This window comes from Grampus griseus (assembly GCF_964374135.1).
Source record: "Grampus griseus genome assembly, chromosome: 2".
Taxonomy (NCBI): Eukaryota; Metazoa; Chordata; class Mammalia; order Artiodactyla; family Delphinidae; genus Grampus; species Grampus griseus.
The window spans coordinates 7,195,405-7,212,447 of record NC_139018.1 but is presented as its reverse complement, the minus strand read 5'-3'; positions in this window follow the sequence as shown (position 1 = coordinate 7,212,447).

The following is a 17,043-nucleotide window of genomic DNA, read 5'->3' as shown; positions in this document are numbered from 1 at the left end:
CGATAGCACAGAAGAATAGAAGTTTAAGGTGGTTGGAAGGGAGCTCTGGGTATCACCTGCCCACTGGTCCCTAGTACAGAAATCTCCAAGTTTTCAGCCTTGACAAGAGGCCCCCTAGCCTTCTCCTGAGCTCTCTCAGGGCCGGGGAGCGCCCGTGAGTCAGTGAGGGCTTTCTCACTGCTGTACCGCTCAGGTTGACTGGCCCTTCCACTGAGACCAAATCCAGGACTGCTGCCCCTTGGGGTCATATAGCATGAGTCAGTTCCTTTGCGTAAGTGACAGCCCTCCCAGTGTGGGAGGACCGGTCATGTGTCCTCTGAACAATTCCTTTTTCAGACAGGTGTGTGTGAAAAAGAGTAGGGGGCTTTAGTCACTATGAGCCAGCAGCATTGGTCAACAGACCCAGCTCAACTGTGAAGAGCTTCTTCCCTCAGGAAACCCTCCTAACACCTCAGCAGACAAAAGATTCCCCCATCTGACTCCTACAGCAGCCTGTCTTTCAACATGGGGTGATGATGGAGTCACTTTCCTCAGCACTCTGTGACCTTCTCAAGTTGAGGGACCTTCTTCTCTGCATACCCAGTGGTTTAACAGGGGCATGGGTATCCATACATTCATTGGACCACACAGCACATATTGATCTAGTGCCTGCACTGAGCCAGGCACTGCAGTAACTCTGAGTCTACAGCTGTAAACAAAACAGATAGGAGCCTTCCCTGGAGGGAGTTCATAGTTCTGGAGGAAGTCAGAATATAAATAGATGATAAATAGGTACATGATAGATAGATAAAAAGGGATTGGATGGATGACTTGGATGGATGGATGGATGGATTGGATGGATGGATTAGATTGCATGAATAGATGGATTGGATGGATGTATTGAATATATGGATGGATTGGATGGATAGATAGATAAATCAATAAATGGCAGGTACCAGCTAGTTTACACTATAATACATACTATGAAGAGACAGAAGATGGGGACTCTAAGAGGAGATATAGTGAGTGTAAGAATAATGTAGCAGTTAGGAGCAAGGATCCAGCTCCACCTCTTACTAGTGTGAAAACAGGCAAGTTTTTATTTTTATTTTTATCACTGTGCCTCAGTTTCTTCATAAGTCAAGTTAGGATTAGTTTATTTCTCTGGTGATGCTTAAAGAATGCAGGCACAAGCAAGTGTTGGTTGTTATTTTTATTGTTAAGATATTTGGGTATTGAGGACATATGGAGGGGGAAGGGTAAGCTGGGACAAAGTGAGAGAGTGGCATGGACACATATACACTACCAGAAGTAAAACTGATAGCTAGTGGGAAGCATCCGCATAGCACAGGGAGATCAGCTCGGTGCTTTGTGACCACCTAGAGGGGTGGGATAGGGAGGGTGGGAGGGAGGGAGACGCAAGAGGGAAGGGATATGGGGACATATGTATATGTATAACTGATTCACTTTGTTATAAAGCAGAAACTAACACACCATTGTAAAGCAATTATAGTCCAAAAAAGGTGTTAAAAAAAAAAAAGATATGTGGGTATGGGTGGGTGTGGTGTCAGGGAAGATCTTTCTGGGGGAATGACTCCTGAGATTTTAAGCATGGGTAAGAAATGGCCAGAAAAGCATGGGGAGTGGGGAAGGGGGAAGAGCTTGAATGAAGACTCCAAGGTGATAAATGGCCTGGAACCAAAGGCCAGGAGACCTAGTGTGTGAGAACAGAGGAGAGATAACCCAGAACACCTGGGGAGTCAGCCGGTCTGCTCCTGCAGGGCCTTGCAGGTCACCTCCATTGGTTTAAGTGTGCTGGGAAGTAAGGGAGTGACACGTTTTACTTTTTGGTTTCTCTGGCTGCTCAGTGGGAAGGAGGCAGGCTGAGCAGGCCTCAGGAAGTGATGGAGAGGTGGTATGGAGGCAGAGCTGATGCTATTGCCTGTGAAGCCTTGTAAGAATGAGGAAACTACAGTGCACACATGTACAAACACACACACAACTACTTGTCCATGGGAAGACACAGATTGGGTACCAGTGAATAATACGTGGTGACTGGACACACATTGGATTTAGTCTGTTCCAGGACTCCTTTTCAGGAACCTTTATTAAAGAAACAATTATTTATGATACTTGTTAAAGATGGTAAAGCAGACCATTCAGGACCATCCTGATTGGTATAGGGATGACAGTGATAGTTTTGTAGTGGAAGAAAGAGAATGGGCTCAATTCTAGATACAGCATGGCCAGGTGGGAATTTATAGCCAAGGAACAAGGTAAGGGTCAGTAGATGGAAAATTACAGGGGAAACATCAGGGGCAGGAGAGGATTCTGGCCAAACCTATCTAGAAGGAAACTTGCTGAAGACAGGTTGAAGTGATCAGACATCACCTGGAGGATGATGGAGGAACCTGATCAGATTTTGAGGGGGATCAGATATCAAGAGTAGGGGTTTCTTGCTAAATTGACTTAGCAGAGTTCTAGCTAAAATTGGATTTTACAAGGAAGGGCCCAGATGGGCCTAAGAGAAGTTTCAGGATCCTGAATCAAGTTTGGTCAAGCAAAAGAACTTTGTCACCTTGTACACACATATATGTATACAATATTCCCGTTCAAATAAGTGTGTGGCAGAGATGCTGAATGACATTTCCTTCATAGGACAGATGAATGAATGAGTCTGAGGCTGGGTTTGCAGGAAGATGGTGTCCAGGAGGGAAAGGGTGATTCTTCTGTTCTCACTGGAGTTGAACAGAATGGAATATGCATTCTTAGGCTTCAAAGCATAGGAGAATGTTGACTCTGAAGCTTTTTTAGGAACACGAGCAGAGAGATGAGAGAATGGAAGACAGCAGTGGAGGAGGTAGAGCCTTGAGAAAGTAGTTCAGATACCAGGGTCACTCTTCTCAAACATTTGAAGGCCTGCTACTGGGAAACCAAGGTCAGCTGGTGTAGCAAGGCTTTGATGAGGAGATGAAGGGCCGATGGACAAAGCCAACAAACACGTGAAAATATACTCAACATCCTTAGTCATTAAGGAAGCTATTACTTCACACCCATTAAGATGGCTAGAATTAAAAAGATGAACAACAGCTAGTGTAGGAGATGATGTGGAGTAATTGGAACCCTTATGCCTTGATGGTGGGAATATGGAGCGGAGTGATGAAAATGTTCTGGAATTAGATACTGGTGATGGTTGCACTACTTTGACTTTGTCAATGTACTAAAAATTAATGAATGATACACTTTAAAAGGGTAAGTTTTATGGTGTGTAAATTATGTCAATAAAGCTGTCATTAATTAATTTAAAGAAATATTTTATATTGGAGTATAGTTGATTTACAGTGCTGTGTTAGTTTCAGTTGCACAGCAAAGTGATTCAGTTATACATATACATATATCTTTTCTTTTTCAGATTCTTTTCCCATATAAGTTATTATGGAGTATTGAGTAGAAAAAAATACAAAAATTTATGGGAAAAAGACTAGTTTGCCCTTAGAAGAGAGAGCCAAAAGCACTTTAAACATATTACCTAAACTAGAGGATATTCTGGGTAGAAGGCTACGTGGAGCCACTTATTTTCCAGGCCATGCCATTTGCTGTCCCACCAGTAGAACAGGGAATTGACTCCCACTGGGTTTACACACCGTTGGTATGTGTTTTGCTGGGTTAAACAGGTCCTGGTGAGGCTTGGGGACAGGACAACTAGAATGAAGACTCCATTGGACAAGTCATGTTCTCAGTTCTTGAGGGTCTAAGCTTGACCTCCAGCACAAATCTGTCTCTGTACCATGACCATTGGGCTCTCAGCTAAAGAATGAGGAAGAAAAAGGACACTTGAGTTGGAGCTAACTGATGTTGAGCCTTTAAGGCATTTGGGGGTGCTGAGGATGTCAGCCCTCAGTCATCATGGCCTCTGAGTCAGGCAAATGACATGATCAAAATAACCCTTAACCTCTCCATAATTAATTGAGGATCTATAAAAATAGCATAATTGGCAAAGTGCCGTAAATTAGCATACTAATACGGTGACCCTCACTAGGTAAGCAGCATGGATTTACACGTGGGTGTTGTGCTGGGACCCATGGCTGAAAGGCAGATCTGGTGCAGGAGGTATCCGAGCTGCATTATCCCATCGTCGGACTGCTTTCTTCCAAGACAAGGATTAGTGCTAATAATTTCTCCCCAGGGAATCACTATCTAAATCCAGGTTTTTTGCAGAGTCTGTAAATACAGCTAGGGTCCTATTGGGGAGCAGAGAGGAGAGGCACAAGTAAGTAGGTCAATCCAAGTCTTTTGTGCACTAACAATGATGGAGAACATCGAAGTTTCCATGTCGCTTAAGCAGTTGTTCTGTTTGTATTGACCAAGTAAGCTAGAAATCCAGGAGGGAGGTGATTTAAAGTATTAGAAGCCAGCGAGACTTCTGGAGCCAAAAAAAAAAAAAAAAAAATGTGTTTTCACATAGAGTTGGGTGATTCTGAGTAATGGAAGGAATCTTCTGCACCTCTCTCAGCTTGCCTTGTTGGAACTGAACCTGAGCGCTCTCTCCAACCTTTGTGGCACGTTTGGCCATCACCTACTTTGAGAAACGGAGATTCACAAATGGTCATGTTTTAAACACATCCTCTGATCCAGCTTATTACAAGGACATGTTATTTATTGAAGGGGTCCTGTCTGTAAAACTGCATGGTAGAAAGGAAACATCGTAGGCTGTGGCAAGTGGACTTGGACTCTAGACCCAGGCTGGCAACCGACTTTCTGTGCAGATTGAGGCCAGTGACTTCACCTCCTTTACACATGGCACCATATTTAAACTGAGGAAGAGGCTTCTAGGACCCCTTCTACATTAATAATATAAAGTATCTCAAAAGTCATGTCTGAATACCTTGGGGAGGGATGATGTAAAGACGATTTGCAAATCTACTAATAAATAAAGGCTTACTGATGAAAAGGAATGGACACTTAGTCTGTGCCTAAAGTGCCAGATTCTCTGTCATGTGCTTTTTCATGGAATCCTCAAAACTACCGTGATTTTGGCTGTCATTTCCATCTTTGCAGCTAAGTCAGTTGGAGCTCACAGAGTTTGCAACTTATCTAAGTTTTTTGGCATCTAGCAAGTAGCAGATGTGGGTCCTTATTCTAAAAAGTTATTAGTAGTAGGTAACATGTGTCAAAACTTCTTTTATGTGTTTGTTATTGTTATTATTAATTCATTGAATTTTCAACAACAACATGAGTTAGGAAGTTTGGTAATTTTACAGATGAGCAAAGTATTGCTCAGAGTAGGTCAACGGCTTTTTCAAGGTCAATGGGTTAATAAAAAGTTATGAAGAATTATTGCTTTCTGATTGCATGAGTGGATGAATGGATGCATGGATGGATAGATGGATGGGTGGATGGATGGAACAATGAGGAAATTAACTAGACAAGTCTCTGATGAGGCTCGGACAGATAAACCACCCAAAACCCATGGTGGCCAACAACCACTGAGGGGTGATATGGTCATGTGCCTCTTCTGTTTCAAAGTCTTAAATGATTCCACGTTGTCTGGAAATAAAAAAAAACTAATAAAAAACGATTCTTCTAAATGGTATATAATAATGCAACTACCATTTATTGTTCATGTAGTATATGTTACAAAGAATTAAGTATTTTCTGCACAAATTGTCTCATTTAATTCTCACAGCTGCACTGTAGAGTAGTAGTATTTATTTTTTGATTTCATGGTAAAGACACTAAAGGTCATAGAAGCTAACTAATTTAGTCATACACCTGGGAATGGGTGGCCACATAATTTGTCATCCTAACTGGGATCATTCTGATAGTGAGAGGGAGGTATGCTGATAATTTGAGGGGTACAACAGGCATAAACAGGGCTCTTGCACACCGACTGGAGGTATTGTCTTTGTAACTTGGCTGTGGAAAACCTGGGGTGTAAAAACTTTCTCATCCCAGAGTCCATGTTTCCAACTTCTACCCTCCCAGCCTTGCTAAGTCTTTTTCCACTATGCTCTCCAGGTTGGGCAGCTCTCACCAGTTCCCACAGGGCTGCTTCCATGCCGCCATGTTTGATGTGAGCCATTGCATTCTACGCTGACTTGAACTGCTCATGAAATTCTCCTCCTTTGCATATTCCTCTGCCTGGTATACCCTCCTCCTCTTCTTTGACAAATTCCCTTTCAGTCTTCAAAACTCCTTCTGTCTGCACTTACCCTGGGAAGACTTCTGTCAATATTGACTTCCCTCTCTCCAATCCCATAATCTTTCTTTGCTGTTCATATCCCTTTTTCCTTCTTTCCCACTCAGTTATGATGTTTCAAGGGCAGACACTCATTGTTGTAACTCCAGGGTCCAGCATGGGACTTACCGCTGAATGGGACTAATAATTTTTAAGAAAGGAGGGAAAATCGGAGGAAAAGAAGAAACATGAATATTTGTGGTTCTGATGGAAATTGAAGATGGATCATTCATTCATTCATTCATTCAACTATTCAATCAACGTTTATTGAGCACTTATCATATTCTAGGTGCTGGAATTTCACTGGTGGATAAAACAGACAGCTAGTTGTTCTGGAGGTACGTGTTTCCTAAAAGGCGACAGACAATACATAAATAACCAAATATCAGTCATGAGATTTATGTCCCGTAAAGGTGTGTCTAAGCATCCTGCAGAAATAGAGAAATCAAGAGAATACATTTCAGATGCAGGAACACTTGCCCTTTACCTGATAGCCTGAATTTTATAGATGACAACGTGTCACATCCTCAAGGAGAACTTCCCAGTGGAGTTCAACCCTCTTTTTGTAAGATCATTTTGAGGAAGGTAAGATGGGTATTATTGTACCCAATTTGCAGATTCAAAGACAGGAAATGAGAGCAATAAAGAGATGGTTCCTAGGTGGCAGAGATTGTGCAAAGGGAGGTGAGATGTGAATCCAGATCTTCTGCTACCACAATTTTCCTAGAAACTCTGATTAATTGGAAGACTCTACCTGAAAAGTGATTAATGATATCATTTAAAAAATCTCATTTATAGTATTAGAATATACTGATATATAAATGTACTGGTTTTCTGTGGCTGCTGTAACAAATGACCACAGACTTGTTGACTCAAAACAACAGAAAGTGATTCTCTCACAGTTTTAGAAGTCAGAGGTCTGAAATCAGTACCACTGAGCTGAAATGCTCCTTCTGGAAGTTCTGGGAACAATCCCTTCCTTACCTCTTCCAGCTTCTCGTGGCTGCCAGTGTTACTTGGCTTGTGGTCACATCACTCCAACCTTCAAGACCAGCATCTTCAAATCTCCTTCTGTTCTGTCTTCACACTGCCTTCTCCTCTCTGTGTGTAGTTAAATCTCCTTCTGCCTCCTTCTTATAAGGACACTTTGGTTGCATTTAAGTCCTTTTCAGGTAATCCAGAATAATCTTCCCATCTCAAGATCCTTAGTTGAATCACATCTGCAAAGACCCCCCTCTTTTTTGTCATATAAAGTAACATATTTACTGGTTCCAGAGGTTAGGACATGGACTTATTCTGAGAGACCATAAATCTTTCAGCCCACCACAAAAACTAACCCCTAATTACACTGTACTAAGCCTTGGTAGGTGATAAAGATATTAAGCCATATTTTACCCAATGCTTATACCACCTGGGAGACGCCACCTACGATGGCTACAGGCTCTGAAATGGAAGGGAGAGTTTTCAAATCTAGCCTTCTTAAGCTCTGGACTCAGACTTTTCCCACCCCTTTCCATTGAAGCAGTTTTATTAAAACAGTAGTTTTATTTTTTTATTTTTTCCCCTTTTTTCCTGGACCAAAGTCTCTCATGAGTAAAGCATCCCCGTTTGCAAAATAAGAAACTTTCCCTCTGGCTACGTGTTCCTGGGATGGAAAGCTGTATTTTTCATTTTGCCCAAGTTTGGGCTCTGTAATAGCAAACTCTGTGTTCTGCTTGTGCAAATTATCCCTGCTGACAGTGATGGGGAAACACTCTTCTTCCAAGAGAGTTAATAGATCCCAGTACCAAGGACGGCATCTCTTTGCCACTTTCCCCAGGAGCAATAGGACTGATTTTTTCATGAGCCCAATGAAATGCTGGCATAGGAGGGATCCTTCTCAATTCTCTTCACCTGGAATTTTCTGGTTCCTGGATCCTATGTGTGTCTAGTCTTCAGTCAATTAACATAAAGTTCAACTGAAGGGGTGTGGGGACACAATCTCTCAGTTCCAGGGTGTTCCAACCTGCTTCAGGCTAATTCCATTGCTATCCTCATTCCAATCAATGCATTTTGTCAAACATAAAGTCAAAGTCAGGTTGCCTTGTTCTGTGAATGATGATTGCTAAATAACATTAATAGTTAAAAGATGCTAATGTTCTCCCAAACGGTCAGGTTTCTGTCTCTTTCTCTTTTTGTTGTCATTTTCATCTTACTGATAGTGTGTGAAAGGCGAAGTCTTTCCCCACCCCAGCTCAAACTTAATACAGTGCCAGCGAGCTATTTGTCCCAGCTCCCCAGAGACATCTGAAATTGATTTCAGAGGCTGAACACTCAAATTAGATATTTAAAGCAACAAAGATGAATTTGAAGATAAATCTACCCTGTTGAGAGTCAGAGGACAACTGATGAAATATTTTTTTTTATTCTTAGCCCATAACGTGATTCTTATTCAGCTTGTCATTTTCTGGAATCAATATGCAAATTAAAGAAATGTAGCTTTGAGTACCTACCTGTAAGGAGTGTGTATCGTCCAGTGTCTATCTAGGTTTGCCTTGAAGCCAAAGTATGTATTTGGCAAGTTGAGTTTGGAACACTGAGGTCTGATGGATTCATGTTGCTTCTAGAACTCCAGTTTCACCTAACTTGTACTGAATTTAATTTCATACCAGCAATGTTATTTCACTTGCTTATGAGTCACAAACAATTGATTTTGTGCAAGTTTGGGAATCTTACAGGGTGTGATACAGCAAGATGCCCTCTTTTAAACTATTTTTTTAAAATTAAAAGCTATGTTTACAGAGTTGTTCATTAGAGACAAAAAAATTCGGAAATAAATGTCCACAAGAATACATCATGGACCAGAGGCAGAGTCTGGATGTGAGATACAATGCAGTCAAGGAAAATAAAACATGGGACTCTCTTCATGTATTCTCAGAATTTCCTTTGAATTTATTTCATTTTATTCTAGTCTATATATTAAACATGTGCACAGTCATAGCTTCTTTCTGGAGAGCTGCCTTGTCCTAGATATTTTACTCTTTTTGATGTGAAAATAATTGTAAATTGCAATATTGGTCTGAGAGGTTGGAAAGAAAGGCTTTAGTTTTCCAGTAGAACAAGGCAGTCCTTAAAGATGTAACACCAACTTTCTGCTGAGAGAAAGACTTTTATTTTTCAAGGCAGAGATATGGGATTATGGGGAGAGAGGATTAGAATTTTGCCTTGACCTTTCTACTCCTGAATGAGACCAGTAGAATTAACGTAACCTCCTGAGATGTATGATTTGTTTACTGCTCCTTAAAGCCTACCTGCTTAAATTCTGCAATTAATTATGGAGAGACTGAAAGTTTAGGTGGGAGATGAGAACATGAGATACTCCCAATCAGATTCAGGTTAACTCAACTGTGAATGTCAACTAGAGGAAGTGGATACAGAATGCCATTGTAAATTGTGCTACATAAAGGTAATTTCTGAAGTTTTTAGAGTGGAATTGCAGAGGATTTTGGAGGCAAACAGTCAATGGTTTGATTCTAGGTTCTTTCACATCCTGAGTGGCTTTAGGCTGACAAATTAATGTCTACTTTATTAGTAAAGATAAGCTAGGCTATGCTTCAGTAACAAAGAAGTCCCAAATCAGGAGGCTTAATAGATTTGTTGCTTGCCATACAATATGTCTATTGGGGGTATGCCCCACATCATCACTGAGAAAACAGGCTCACAAGGGGCTCTCCCGTTTGGAGCCACACTGTCAGAAGGCATGGCTTCCCTAGCTGCCATAAAAGAGGAAAGAAATGAAAAATTGTGTGCCATTTCCTCCCTGCCTGGGCCTGGATATGATGCAAGTCACTTTTGCTCACAGTCCACAGGTCTAACTACAAAGGGGTTGGAAGATGTAGCAGAACTGATGGAATGCTTGATGCATGTCACTGTCTCTATGCCTCAGTCTCCCAATTATGCAAAAAGAAGATAACAATATCTACCACAGAAGGTTTCTCTGAAAATTAGTACTAAAAATGTTAAAGCATCTACTAGGTGCATAGTAAAATTGAGTTATTAATATTACAACAAAAGACAACTCCAGTGTGGTTCTACTTGTAGAAGTACCTCAATGAATTTGGTTCTTACAGAAACATTAGATGATGAAGACAAGTCTTATTTCATCAAATTCTTTCGAAGTTATCAAGAACTTTCTAGGTGTCAGGCACTGTGCTTAGAGCTGCAGACTATACAAAGGGAATTAAGATTCAGCTGCCAAAAAACAGGAACTATTGTTAGTCCAGGAAGTGTAAAAATAAGACAAGTGCCCACATAACAGATTATGAAAACAATTAAAGTATATGGAATGTTGCTCAACATCATTAACTATTAGGGAAATCCAAAGCGAAACTATGAGATAACACTTCACACTCACTAGGATGGCTATAATAAATAACTAAATTACATATATATGTATGTGTGTATATATATATATACACACACACATACACAGAAAATAACAAATGTTGATAAGGATAAGGAGAGATTGAATCCTGTACTCACTACTGGTGAGAATTTAACATAGAGTTACCGTATGACCAAGTAATTCCATTATAAGGCATACCTAAGAGAATAGAAAATATATGTCCACACAAAAACTTGTTCATGAATGTTCATAATAGCATTATGCATAATAGTCAAAACATGGAAACAACCCAAATGTTCATCAGCTGATGACTGGATAAACACAATGTGGATAAATGCAATATCTGTATCATGGGATATAATTTGGCTAGAAAAAGATGAAGTTCTAGTACATGCTACAGCAAGGGTGAAACTTAAAAACATCATGCTAAGTGAAAGAAAGAAAGTAGATTTGTGGTTGCCAGGGACTGAGAGGATAGGAGCGACTGTCAGTGGGTATGGCGTTAATTTCTGGGGTGATGAAAATGTTCTGGAATCAGATGGTGGTGATGGTTGCATAACTCTTATGAATATATTAAAACTATTGACTTGTATAATTTAAAAGGGTGAATTTTATGGTATGTGAATTATATCTCAATAAAAATTATATGAGAAAAAATAAAAATTTAAAGGAGGGGGGGTTGTCTGGTTTGGAGAACCTGGTAAGTCTTCTTCTGAGGTCAGCCTAAAAGGATAGCAATAATTTTGCAGAGGAACATGAAAGGTATGCAGGGGAAAGGTAAAGTATATGAACACAACTGAGAAAACACCTTTTAGGGGTTGTTTGCTTGTTTGATCCTCCCAATTATCTGCCCCAGATGCATAGGGACAGGACCTTAGGAACCATATTTGAATTTCATGATTTCTTATCCATGGTCATAGATGACTGGACCAAAGTAGCCCCATGACTCAAGCTGGGCCAGTTAGATTCTCTCTGTCAAGTTTCTGTTCATAAGACCTGAGATTTCCAGATACTGAGAGGTAGAACCTGAGTCCCGGTGATGGCAGAGAGCTAGACGGAAGGTGGTCTTCAACACACGCTCAGGTTGGCTGTCCTGAGTCTCCTCTTTTGAGTCCTGGGTGCTCAGCATTTCTATGGATCCCATAGAGTCCTCTCCAATAAATTCCTATGTTTTGCTTGGGCAAGTTTAAGCTTGCTTCTGTTACTTCAACCAGAAAACAAACAAACAGCGTGTTCAGCAAACAGTAAAAAAAATCAGTCTGACCACAGCTTACAAGGAGATGAATGTGGAAAAGTCAGCTGGGACCTTCTTCTACAACCTTCTTGGAAACCAGGCTGAAGAGTAAACATTTAATCAGGGGAGTCCTTTAAGGCTTTATGACAATGAGATGTCTTATAGACACCATTGAGGAAAATTGATCTGGCACCAATGAGTTAGAATATACAGATTCTCCTCAGTATTGTTTCCCCCTTTCAGTGACCATGTATAGACAGAAGAAGTTCAGTTATGTATGTTGAATTATAAATCAGAAAACAGCAATTGATTTCCATATTAGAACATTTCTGGTTTAACTCATTGTGGAGTTTTAAGTCCAACCTCATCAGTATGTATTCCATGTATCCCTTCCTATGTTCAAAGCACCATGCTGACTATTTACAATAGTAAGGCATGAAAATGACATTGACAGATGAATTGACAGATGTCCATCGACAGATGAACAGACAAAGAAGATAGGATAAATATATATGTGTGTATATATATATATACACACACATACACACACACACACACAATGGAATATTACTCAACCATAAAAAAGAATGAAATATTGCCTTTTGAAGCAACATGGATGGACCTAGAGATTATCATACTAAGTGAAGTAAGTCAGACGGAGAAAGACAAATATTATATGATATCACTTACACGTGGCATCTAAAAAATAATACAAATGAATCTATTTACAAAACAGAAACACACTCACAGACATAGAAAACAAACTTATGGTTACCAAAAGGGAAAGGGGGGGATACATTAGGAGTCTAGAATTAACAGATACACACTACTTTATATAAAATAAATAAGAAACCAGGATCTACTGTATAACACAGGAATAATATTCAATATCTTGTAATAACCTATAATGGACAATAATCTGAGATATATATATATACATATATACACACATTCAGTTATATACATATATAACTGGATATAAATATCACTTTGTTGTACACCTGAAACTAACACAACATTGTAGATCAACTATACTTCAATTAAAAAAAAAAACAGTGCTGAAATACAACAGTGATTGTGATTGGGTCTGTGCCTCCAAGGAGCTCTCAAATGAGAGTTTACACATGCCCTAGACCATCACTTACATTGTGGAGCATCTGTTACAGGAATGTCTCCATGGTAGAAGACATGGGATCATACAGTGTTCAGTTATTATACTTGTGATCTCAATTCACTGAGTTCTTATCCTTAAGCAGCATGGTTGGCCTATGTGAAGAGGAGGGGACTCTTCCTTGGATCCTCAGCTTTCTGGAGTTTGCACAACTCTTGTTGGAGACACAAAGGCCTGAGTACCCTGTGATTTGATATTTTAATGGAAATTAAGAAAGGAACTCAATTTGTTAAACAGCGTAGTTATAGAAGAGAACTTAGCATTTAGTCTAAATATCCATTCAAAGTAAATATGTGTGACCTCCAAGATTTAAATTCAGACTTTTTTTTTCTTATTTTCTTCCTTCTGTCTTTCTTCTTTTTTTGCTTTTCTTCTAAATAAAGTAAGATGAGTTCCTCCTGCTTTTATCATGTGAGTAGAGTTGAGATACTCTTGGCCTTTAAGCCATGGCAGACATTTTTCATCAGAAATATCTCTTTGTCTAATGTGTTTCTTCACTCTGTATGGAGTAAATTCAAAATGAAATGTTGTGTTAATACCATGACTTCTTTCTGTGGGCTATGGGAAATGCATGTTTCAACTCCTGAAGCAAAATAAATGGTATGTAAAACTCCACCCCAAGTCTCTCCACATTTACTCATTAAGAAGTTTTCCAGATAAACTCTTGGAAGGTTCTCACATGTATCGGCTCAGAAGCCACACAAGCAGAGAGAGCGGAGTACGAAGGGCAGTGGTGCGACAACCACCAGAAGACTTCCGCATGTCTGGAGTTTGTGCTAGGCTGTGCACACACTACACTGGGCCTGGGTGTGTTAGCTGTCAAAGTTTGGTGCTTATCAAAGCACTCTTTGAGACATGGATTGGGTACAAGTATTTACTTGGGAAATGACCCAGGTAATACCCTGTGGGTGTGAAAACAGGAGGCAAGAAAAGAAGAGCTCCAGTAAAAAGTATGTTAGTGATCAGATTATCACTGCAGGCAACTGGGATGCACAGCTCTCAGGAGCCTCTGAGAGGCACATTGCAGGTGCTCCAGAAATGTTTTTTGGAATTTTGAAGGCAGATTTGATGATTATGGAAAATGATAGAACTTGTAGAACATAAAATATCTGTGGTAGTATAAAAAGAAACAGTACTATGTGCTTTTTAGTTTTAGTCCGTGGCTTCTACCCGTGAGTAATTTTTAACCCATTCACTGATCACTGAAGGCAGTGGTTCTCAATAGTAAATTTAAGTAAGTTGGTTTTTCAAAGAATATACAAAGGGACTGTTTATTTTAAGATAGCTGTATCCCAGATATAGAAAACAAATTTATGATTACCAAAGGGGATAAGGGGAGGAGGATAAATTAGGAGTTTGGGATTAAAAGATACACGCAGCTATATATAAAATAAGGTAACCAACAAGGACCTATTGTATAGCACAGGGAAGTATACTCAATATTTCATAATAACCTATAAGGGAAAAGAACCTGAAAAAGGATACACACACACACACACATATAACTGAATCACTTTGCTGTACACCTGAAATTAACAAAATATTGTAAATCAACTATATTTCCATTAAAAAAAAGATAAGTGTATCCAAGACATTGGGAATCAGTTATTAATTGAAATACTCAAAGAAGAGATCAGAGAAAGCATATAACAGAGCACATCTCACACCGAGAGAATGGAACATCTAACGTGAATATTCAGCTGTTTGTTATTTCTGCTTTCCGTCACTACCCTGGAGAACGATCTTTTCGCAGCACATGTCTGATCTTGCCATCTCTCACTTAACCATCTGCAGCAACTCCATCTCACCCATGAGAAGAGACTCAGACACCTTGTCCAGGACATCAGGGCTCAGGCTCTGGCTCATGATTCTGGTTCCACCTCCTCTCTCCTCTACACACCCACAACTCCACTTACACCACGCCTAATTACCTAAGCTTATCCTAGTGTTTTACCCTGAGTTTATACTTGCTGTTCCCTCTCCAGGAAATATTTCTTCCCCTTACCTGTGCTTATTCTCGCTACAGGTCTTCCTCAGCTTACGATGGGGTTACTTCCTGATACCCATTGTAAGTTGGAAAGATCACAGGTGAAAATGCATTTAATACATCTAATTTACCGAACATCCTCATAATTTAGACTAATCCTCCTTCAACGTACTTGGAACATATTGAATATCTTATGTAATTTGTTGAATATTGTACTAAAAATGAAAAACAATGATTGTATGGGTACAGAATGGGTGTAAGAGTAGGGGTTGTTTACCTTTGTGATTGTGTGGCTGACTGGGAGCTGTGACATGCTGTTACTGACAAGCACCGGGAGAGAGTCATCCTACCACATACTGCTAGCCCAGGAAAGTATCAAAATTCAAAAAAGTACAATTCCTACTGAATGCATATCACTTTCATTCCACTGTTAAGTCAAAAAATGGTAAGCTGAACCACCATCCATATATACTTTGTTTACACTTGTGTTATAGTATTGCCCCAATTGCAAAACCTAGTTTATTTAGATTGTTATACCTACTGGACTACACAGACTATGTTTTTTTAATTCATCTTTGCCCCTTGAGCCTACCACCATGTATAGTATATATTAGTAGGCAGGTGCTCAGAGAACTTCTCTAGGAAGAAAAAATGAATGAATGGATGGATAGATGGATGGATGGATGGACAGATAGATGGGTTGATAATATTATCCCTCAGATCTATAGTCATAGATTAAAAGTGCAGGCACAAATTAAAAGTTCATTAAGTGTGTCTTTGTGGTTTTCATTCAGGAAATTGTGTTTGCATTTAGTCCCAAAAGACAAGGAGGAAGATATCTTGCCCCAACTGAAGAGTTTCTGAAATATGTGTATCTCAACCTGTCCTAACTATATCTTCTAGACCTGTACTCACCAATATGGCAGCCATTATCAACAGGTGGCTATTGAGAATTTGAAATGCAGCTACTTGGATTGAGGACATGTATTTTTAATTTTATTTGATTGTAATTAATTTTAATTTTTATTTAAAAACATACTTTATTTAATTAATGGAAAACCTTATGCTTGAAACAACTTGGATATGGAAATCAACTTTCCCAACTGTAAATTTTATTAAATCTAAATATAGATGAGGTATTTTTGATAAAAATGTAGCACCTGAAAGTATAAAATACATGCTGAATTTCAAAGACTCAGAGCTAAAAAAATTAAAAAATATCTTGTTGATAACTTGTATGTTATTTACAAGTTGAAAAGCTCACATTTTGGATGTACTGACTTGAGTAAAAAATATATATCACTAAAATTAATTTCACAGGTTTTATTTTATTCACTTTAATGTGGATACTAGGCAATTTTGAATTGCTTATGTGGTTTGCATTCTATTTCTACTGCACAGGGCAGCTCTAGGTCAGCACATGGCAGAGGCTGGATCTTATCTATTCCCACCTGGATAATATTGATCAGCCTCAGTTTGAACTTCCCCCATGAAAATTCTTTTCAGTGAACCAAGATAAACAAAAAAAGCACTAGTGTTATGGATATCTAAGATATCCATAACTAAAATACTTAAAAAACATATTTTGTTGGCTAATTATTTATTGACTTTCAGCTCAAAAAACAGCTACTAAGCTCTGCTCTGAAATGCTGGGGCTGGGACCTTACAAACCCCATATCCTGAACTCTCTGGTCACTTGGCTGCTGGTAAGTTTTGGCCAATAGAAGGAGGTTGGAAGGTGGGAGGGAGGAAGATGGAACTTCCTCTCTGTTTTCCTGTTCCTGTCAACCTCATCCCCAAAGTAGTTTTTCCCAGCCTCAAGATATTTTCAGCACTCCCAGAAGCAATCCCCAGTGCCTGCTCTAGGACACCAGCACAACAGAACACCAGTCAATCCACAGAAATCTGATCACCAGCTCTTTCTATTTTTATTCTGAGTCTTGAGGTGGCAACTACTTCTATAGTTTTTATTGCAGAGTTATCTCAGCTTTTGCTTTGTGCTCTTTCATTTTTCAATACTTGTGTAATTACTCAAATCCCCTCTTGAATT